We start from the raw sequence: 9,956 nt of genomic DNA, 5'->3' as shown, positions 1-9,956 counted from the left end.
AAGACAATCTCCATGGCAACAAGAATGAATAACATGGTTGCAGGAACTAATTGGCAAAGGCAAAACGTATTTTAATAGGTTCAGGCTAACATCTTAAATACATATAGTCAACTTTTGATACATCATTACTATTATGTAAATCAAAATATGAGAAAAACTTAAGAGTTCTGGGGATAAAAATATGCTAATGTCTCAACTTATCAATGTGGGTAACCTTAGTGGAGATGAACCTCCAAATTAAAGGGTTAGTTCCCTTTGGCAATCACCTAACTAAACTAAATTAATTACTTTAATGAGAAAAGGGTAAGAACTTTCTTGAACATGAAAAAGCTAACTATTTGAGATGATGCACCAAATACTTAGACTCATACCACTGCTTCTTGCAAACAAATAAGCATGTACTTAGCTATTTCTCTACACAACTCAATTATTTTTACATTCTTTATGGACCAAAATTTAATAAGAAGGCTTGAGTTATCATAGTTTTGAGAAGGAAAACATATAATGAACTATTCATATTCATTGCACAACTTATAACCTAAAAAAAGTATATATTTTTTTTATCTTGAGACGCTGGGATGACACAACATAACAAGGACTTATGAAATCACAAGAAAACATTCATCAATCATCATGGTACGCACAAAAAAATAGAAAGATGAGAAGGTTGAATCATTTTTTCACTGATATATAAGGTATTGCAATGACAATACAAATTCTGAAAATGCTTTAAAATGTGATAAATACATTGGTTTCAGTCTTCAAAAGACTTGTTGTGAGTTACAATACAGTTATGCCTAGAGAAGAGCTTACAACTGCTACAAATCTACGAAAAATACTATAAGAACTAGCCTTCAAAAGGATACCCAATTAAGTATTTATAAATTTCTTATACATAGAAAACATGCAACATGTGTTGCCGGAAAATATGCCACGTGTCCTTGCCTTGATGGTTGAAGAAGTCTTCTTTTTGTTGATGGATTGGATGTAACTGAAAATGGCCATTTAAACCCCTTGAAAGTGCTCCAATTTGTCATATTGATGAAGAACAAACTCCATCTTTGACTGGTCTATGGAGAAGACATTAGATTTTTTCCACTAAATGCTTGGAAATGGCTTGAAAAGGTCTCCAAATGCTATATCTGCTCAACTGCTGGAAGAAGTCTTCAACCTCCTTCCCTTATCCTTCCATATAGATAAAACATTTTATTAAATCATGATTTTGGGAAACATTTTTTTAACCAAGTGTGACTATTTTGGATGAAATGCAAAATTGGCTAACACTTTTAGTGACCTCCGTGAAATCCTTTCTTGCTAAGCATCTAAGACTAGTAGCCTTGACAAATCAATTGGGTATAGGAGTCATGAGAAACCTAAAACAAACTCAAACTCAGACCTGAACATGTTGCATGCATCTTCTAAAAGCTAACAAATAAACTGAGCAGTACTATTGAAACTAACCCAAAAGACTAATTGAGTGTGCTTGGCACTTGGAGAAAGAAATAATACTCAACTTTGTGTATCAACACTTATTGAAATGCAAACCTATACTATCCTAAACTAGCCAAGTGAAAAAATAATTTAAACAAAACCATTAACTAGTTCTACAAAATAGCTTCGCTTTCTCTTCAATTTGCAATGCTTGACATGCTCATAAGTAGCCAAGAGGAGGGGGGAAAATGAGAAGTGTTTGTCCAATTGTTGCAATGTTTCTAAAAGAACAAAAACAAATTCACCTACCTCATCTTTTTTATCATACACATTGTTACTTGAAAGTGGATAGGTGATGTGAGATTGTTGTCCTTCAATTGGAGATTCACAGTTGAGTGCAAGCTTAACCTCTGGCGATTCATTAGCCTCCATCACATATAGATGTCTTATAGGACAACCTCTTGTATGAACAAAACTTGGAAGTCCGATTTTGGTCTCTTTCTTGTAGATTGATTTCTCATCATTTTTCTGATCAGAATCACTCAGTGCATGTTATTCAAGTAGAAACATGTCTCCTTTCTTTATTCCATCATGTTGTTCACAAATTTATAACTTGGGAGATATTGACTTATCATCAAGTTTTGAGAAAAAAATAAATCCAGCTAATCCCAAAAATTGTATTCTTCAAAATCTTCCTTGCTTTTCTATATGAAAGGATTGGTTTCAACTTTATGACAAGTTTCTTCAAGCTCTTTGAACTCTAAAATAGGATCATCTTTGTGTTCTTCATGAGTCAAGGATTTATTTTCCCATTGATTTTCATGGACAAGAAACTCATTTTTGCATGTAGCATATTCATGTTCTCTTGAATTTATTGGTGTTGTCATTGCCATATCTTCTTCATCTTGCTCAATATACCTCAAGGATCTGTCAAGGGGTCTCTACCTATGACTGCTCAACCTATGATACTCTCGTAGGTACCTTCTCAACCTGGGGAACCTCCTGATCTGGGACCTGATGCCCCTGATCCACTAGACCTGATCTCCTCCGTCTGACCACCTGGGTCATCCAATTCATATATACATCTCTAGCAGATCTAGAACTGTTGGCTCCTGGTACGCTTGCCACTGCCACTTCTCAACCATCTTCCCCTTCATCATCTCCCCCATCATCATCTCCTCCATCGTCATCTCCAACACCATGATCTCCTATGTCTCCTCTGTATCCATCTCTACCATCCCCTCCATCTCCACCCCCACCTCTTCTCCCCCCACCATCCCTCGGTCATCTAGGAGCTCTATGTCATAGCCTCTTATCATCCTCATCTAGAACTGGCTCTGGCTCATCTGGACATGTCAACCTAGAAAACCTGTGTGCAGATAAATATACAACGTACTCATCTATCATCCCGCTATCTATCATGCATGATATATAATCCCAATCCACTAACCCCAATGATCGGTACTCCGTGCACGCTTGCTCATATGAAATAGAGGGCACCCAAGTAGCCACATCCAGTCTCCTGTGAGCATAATGAGTTATACCCTGTGGTATCCCCTGTACCCTTAAACTTCCTCAACTTGATTTCTTGAAGTTCAGTTTCCATTACCTTGGCTCTTGCTGAAGTGTTCAAGGAATATCGACCAAGTTGCAATGGATTGTGAGTGGAAATATTGATACCTTTCTTATGATTGGCTAGTTGGATTGCATGAACTACCATCAACTGTCTAGCCAAATCCATTAGAATGATTTTGTTATTGGGATATCTGGGTAGCATGTATGGCTTACCTTCAAATTATCCAACTCTCATGTAGGTGAAAGTTGGGAGCTATATGAATAAATTATTGGCAAGAGACACTGTTCCAGTGAAGATCGATGCATGATCGATGCTTAATGGTTGTCATCGATGGCAACTCATTTTAAAAATCACATCCGGTGTACATAGATTTGGTTTATCGAAAGTCATTTTGTTCATAAGGCATAAGTCTAGAAGGTGGAACACAGTAATCGGTAGAACATGAGATCATTGTGAACATCTTGATTTTGGTGATGTAATTTTGGTTGCGGTGATAAAGGTAGTTGATTCAAGATTTGAGGCAGATTATCTCATGACCCCGATATCCAGTGTTTATTCGTGAGCAAGATTGAAAGTCCGATATCTCGTAATTCAGTTAGAGCAGAGCTATTTTGATGTAATGTGTGTTGCGGATTTATTGAGTTGATTTCGGTGATTGGTTCCATGTTCGAGATAATTGAGTCGGCTTATGTGAAGCTTATTATCTTCTTATTTTGGTTTGCATTTGGATTTGTGGATGGATTAAGCCGACTTGGTGATACACATTTCATGTTGTGTGTTATGCAGTTTTTGGAAGCTGACATGGTAAATGATTCATTTTGTTGGTGCAGATATGTAAGATCGATATGGATGTACATTTTGGCATATGTGATGAACGAGGGAAGTCTTTATGAGAGATTTAGCAAGTTTGGTGAATGCGATTGAAATTTTTGGTGGTTCGGTGTGTGATAGAGTAGGAAAATAGAGCAAAACGATAGATCAATTGTAGGAGACAATCTAAACCTAATCGGAACTGCATTTTGGCATATGTAGATGCTATACTTCAGTTCATTCATTATTGTAATCAATTGTAGTAGCCTATAAGGAAGTGAGCCTTCCTCCGAGTTGTAGCCCTTTTGTATTTGAGCAGTGAGCTCTAGGCAGTGTGCCTGAATGCAAGTGCATTCCCCTTATGTAATATTATCACACTTTTGGCCATAGTATAATAATATTGTGGGTTCAAATACCACAGTGGTTTTTCCCTTTCCGGGTTTCCACGTAAAAATCTTGGTGTTATGGTTGTGTGGTTAATTGCTTTATGTTTATGCATTTCACTTTCATTCTCATGCATCTGGTGGTTTAAGAATCAGGTTGATAAGTTTGTGAATTACAAAACATCGATTCACCCTGTTGGAAACCAAGAACACTGAGAGGGGGGGTGAATCAATGTTCTATTGGAATGGATAAATTTAACCTTATTAATACAACAACTTATCAAACGGTAAACATAAAAGCATATAACAGTAAGCAACAATGTAATCACAAACATGAACACCATAACACCATAGATTTATACGTGGAAAACCTCAAAGAGGAAAAACCATGGTGGGATTGGAGACCCACAATATCTATCCACTGATCAGATGAATAAATATTACAATAAGGGGCCTGCACATGCAGGAAGGCCAGCAACCTAGAGCACGCTGCTCATCACAAAAGGAGTCTCACTAACTACATAAAACATCAGACAACAATCTGGAATGAAGATTGAATTGCAAGTATAACATATCCCATGCCTGATTACAATTCTGGTTAAGCTCGATACCAAAGGCCTAAAACCTCTTTCACAATTCCAACTCGATCACCTATGATCGACCAAATCCTCTGCCTGAATAATTATTTCATTATTTGCTCCTATACATCCTTTTCATCCTCACATATGATCTACAATGAGATCTTCCATCATATATATACCAACCTAGGACCTAAACAATTAGGGCGGCCACCTAAAATAATACAGTAAATTCATAACTTAAACTCGCAATCTAATGATCAACCAAGTCGGCTTAGGCCAAAAAAAATGTAAACTAATTCTTAAATCCTGTTGGTAACACATCAGGAACATCCTCCAACATGTTACAGAAACCGGTCCATAACCTAGATAGCACATGACCTAATTTAGGTCCACACATGCTAAAGCACTGATCCCAATCAAACAAGTCTCGAACACGGTCACCATTAGCATCTTGAATCTCTACTAGAAGTCGTACCAACACCACTTATGCATAACATCAAAGATCTTCAACAAACTCTGTCGGTGAAACCCTCAGCGGATCAACAAACCAAGCTTACCAACATATAGGATATCATCCGATCACCAAATCAAAACCAATTGAATGTGATACACATCTGGAACACATGAATGACCAATCCAAATAAATTCCGTAGACCAAGGCATATCAGATCAACATGATCCAATCCAACCAGAAACCAAACATCCTACCAGGACCAATCAGATATCGGTAAACAACCAAAGCAGCTGGTGTAGCCGATGTTGCCATAAATGATAAACATTAGTGCAACACATAATCAATTCCTCCAAATTGCCAACACACCCCCTCTCAATATTCATTGGTTCCAACACAAACATCCATACTCATTCACTTTCCTCCATGTTGTCTCAAAGAATCTCTTGTTCTTAAGTGTTTTATCAAATAGGCACATGAAGTGGCCAAAGAAAGCATCCTGCACTATTCTATAATGCATTCTACTAGGCCTCAGAGCGAGTTGTTCATAATATCTCCACACTGGTACTAGTGATCTATCACCTTTGATAGAAAGACCACGAAATTGTCTAAGTGACACCGCTATGTACACCAAGTATGAATTCATGTAGAAGGTGAGGGTGATTGGGACTTTTGCCAGTTGCTTGCATAGGTTGTCATTGATGACTTCACCCTAGAAAATTTGAGATTGCCCCTTGCCCATGACTATGATGTACTTGTACATCCAAATTTCAAACACGTTAGAGTGTCTTAAACCCATTATCTTACTGAGAAGTGTGATCATATCACTAACTTCTTCAACAAAGTTAGAGCGATACACTTGGGCCATCTTGGGAAACATGTCTTGGGAATTATGAGGCATTTAGAGTTGATGTGTCTTATGTAGTCTGACCTTCTCTTGTTGTAATAATCTAGAGCACTCTTCATAGAGATGTATGCATACACATGGACAGTGGGTACTTTGAAGATCTTATCAATAGTCTCTACATCTAATCTAATTATGACATTGGAATCATCATCCTTGGCTGTCCTAGATCCACTATCAAAATGAGAAGCACATGCAAGTACAAACTCAGGCTCCAAGGTAGCCACTAGGAAAGTGGAAACAAATGAATATGATCATTCGAGAAAAATTGCATGCCATGAGTTAGTGATACCTTTGCTCTTTCCAAAAACTCAAACATGTCAACGTGTCCAATCTCTATGTCTCTGATCTAATCAATGAGAGAAACCACTTGAGTGGGAGCGTTCCCATTTTGATATTTATCATATTTATATTTCATCTTCTTGTTGGAAGGATATGTTGGCTCTTCTATCACTGAATAAGAATATGCAACACTGTGATGAAAAGTCAAAAGAGTAAGAACATCTTCAATAGCTATTGGGGATTCCATAATGAAAAAAACTTTGAAAATAAATACTCACACCAAGACTTGCATGATTATTTATCATGAGGTAACTTGGACCAACATAAAGATTCTTTGTGGATAAGCTTTGGACAACAACAAGGGAGGAATTTGAATCTTGAAGGGTCATCTGCAAGTGAAATGGAAGCAAGGAAACCTTCACAACTCGCACTTGTAATCGAGTCTGTAGGACCTGACTCCAAATGTGAGTTTATGAGTGGCAATGGATGCTTGCAATTGGGTCTTCAAGACTTGATTACATATGAATAGCATGCACCATAACTCTTAGGAGCAGTTTGAGCATGATGATAAGCTTCTACTTGCAGTCGAGTTTTAAGACCCGATTGCAAGTAAATAAGGTTGCAATGACTAAAAATGAATTTGTAATCATCACTCAGAAACACAATTTAATACAAGAAGGAACATCAAGGAGTAAAAACATGATCACTTGCAAAAAAGAAGAACAAGCTTGCAACCGAGTCTCTAAGACCCGCTTACAAGTGCTCATCACTTGTAATCTATAAAACTCATGAATGCATATGAGGGGCGATCGATAAGAAACTTGCAACAAGCTTTAAAAGGGCTAATAATGAGGGAAGGTCGATGCTCAATTAGTGGGACATGAATAAAAGAAATATGCCGCTTTGACAAAGCACAAACTCACTATATGAGCAAATATGTAAGGGAGATCATGGCGTGAAAGCAGATGCATGTGAAAGATGCCAAAACCCAAATATAAAAAGAAGAACATGAGCTTGAAAAACGGACAATGGTGAATATGCGAGTTTTGGCAATGTTTGAATTAATCTTGTGATGCGGAAGAGATGAATGTATGCACGAGATAAGACATGGAATACAAAGGATGTGAAATAAACTTTTAGTCTAAGATTGGATTATAAGATTCAAACCACAAAAATCTAGAAAGAAAACACAAGAACAAAACAAATAAGAGGAAAGACATACTTGAAATTCGTCAAAACTTGAAATGAAAACCCCAAAGATGAAAGAACAAAGCTCAAAACTCTCAATGGTAGCCTTCTTGAAGGAAAATGGAGGAGAAAACCAAAAAAAACTAGGAAGCATTAAAAGCAATCCCTCTAAAATCACCTAAGTCGAGGCAATTGTGTAGGGCAAAGCTAAATGCAAAACACAACACAAACACTTGTAATCAGGACTTAAGAGCTCGATTAAAGAATTATAAGATAAAAGAAAGGAAAGAACTAAATGTTTAATTGGGCCATAGACACTCAATTACACATGTAAAAACTTCATTTAAAATAAATAAGACTTCATCTACTTGTAATCGGGTCCTAAGGACCCAATTGCAAGTAAATAATATGGACACTTGCAAAACTATAAAAAAGATAACCAAACTTGTAATCGGGTTTAAAAAACTCAACTACAAGTGAGAAAATAAGAAAGAAAACTAACTCTACTTACTTGAAATCGAGTCTTGAAGACCCGATTACAAAGTTAACAAAGTTCACTTGTAATGCCTCCAAAAAGTTCCTCAACTTGCAATAAGACACCAGAAACCCGATTTTAAACTAAGCGAGGCAAAAACAAAACCGAAAACAACCAAAACTTAACAATGAAAACCAAAAGAAAATGTACACTTGATTAGACATTAATCAAGATAAATTTTGACCTCAAAAAGAATAAATTAGAGACATAATGATATGAATTTTTACAAAAAATTCAAAGGGGTTGCCTTCATTTTTAGATTACAAAAACGAGGACAACAAGAACACAAACATTGGGCTCCATAGGTGGAATTTATGCTCTCCAAGAAAGACATCTCATTTGTGGCTTAAAAAATTTCATCTAGTCACTTCACAATAGTTGGTGATGTCACTCTATGTGTAGGCAATACAGTGGCTGGTGGGCTAGGGCTTAACCTCCCTCAAGATGCTTGTGACTAGGAGACATACCCCTACATCTAATCCCTCCATTACGGGGAGGGATTGGGTTGGTCCTAAATAAAACTAGGACAAAGTGTTGAAACGTATTTATTTTTCAAAATCCTCATCAAATTATAATTTTTTAAAAATTAGTTGTAGCATATATGATTTATTACAAACACCTTTGAGGAGCTTGTTAAGTGAGGGTCATGTTTACCTTAATCAAGTCCCTTGGATGACCAATTCAACAACATGTGAACAAATATCAAAGACATCATGCAACCATGCAATATACATATTTATTTCTAAGTATGCATATGCTTATGCAATTGTGAATGCTCATATGTTTTTCTTGAAGAATGATGGAAGTAGTAAGTGCAATCTCTTTATTCTAAATTTTAGATGTGTTAACATGAATGAGGGTTTGTCCTTTTATACAACACCCTGGTGTATAATTTGAAATGTTTCGTAGTCAAATATGCAGACAATTTTTTTTTTTGATCAATAAAAGGCTGAAGACAAATTATATTAGATTATAAAATATTACATCCATATAATAAATTTGAAAGCTGAGTTGAACTCTAGGCTAAACTAGATAGGATTATGACTAAGTTAGACACATATATCTTGCAAAATGATCTCAAACACACCTCCTTAAAGTTGATACAAGCCTTTATATAATAATATTGAGCCATGCTCGAGGCCATAAACTAAACATTTACACCCAATGCACGTCCAAAAAAGACTAACATACTCAACTTAGCCGCTAACCCAAGTCAATACTAAAGGGACTAAATTCCACAACCAGAGACGAACAAACCAGAGTAGACAACCAGAGCATGGAGACTAGTCCAAAATCCATGCATATATAAAAAATTATCACCTGGGAAATACGAGCACCAACAACTAATTCCTTACGCTTCTTCTTTTGCTAGAGAAGACTTTGATCAACAAACACACACTCCCCATATGGAGAAAGACGCTTCACGGGGGCTGAGGATGACCCAATCTCCACTAAATGCAACCCCAATTCTCATGTCATCTTACTGGCCTCTCTAGTTCAGACGGACAAACTTCTTGCTGATGAGGGATAGGGCCGCCAACATCCACCTCATATATGTAGACAATAATTAATAGTAAAAAAAGGGAATGAATTTATTTTAAATTTAATTTTTAAAAAGTGAACATCAATTTTATTTTTTTTTATAGGTAATAGGTCGTAGCCGCAATATTTTTGAATTATTATTATTATTATGTTTGATTAAATTGACCCAAGACCTTCCCCATCTTATGGAAGCCCAAGAGTCGCAGCTTAGAATTCCACTTTAGATGTCCCTAATGGGAATTGAACTTGGGTCTCCACAATGAAAACCCAGTG

The sequence above is a fragment of the Cryptomeria japonica genome, chromosome 9, assembly GCF_030272615.1.
Source record: "Cryptomeria japonica chromosome 9, Sugi_1.0, whole genome shotgun sequence".
Taxonomy (NCBI): Eukaryota; Viridiplantae; Streptophyta; class Pinopsida; order Cupressales; family Cupressaceae; genus Cryptomeria; species Cryptomeria japonica.
The sequence above is the reverse complement of the archived record's forward strand: the minus strand, read 5'-3'. Positions refer to the sequence as shown.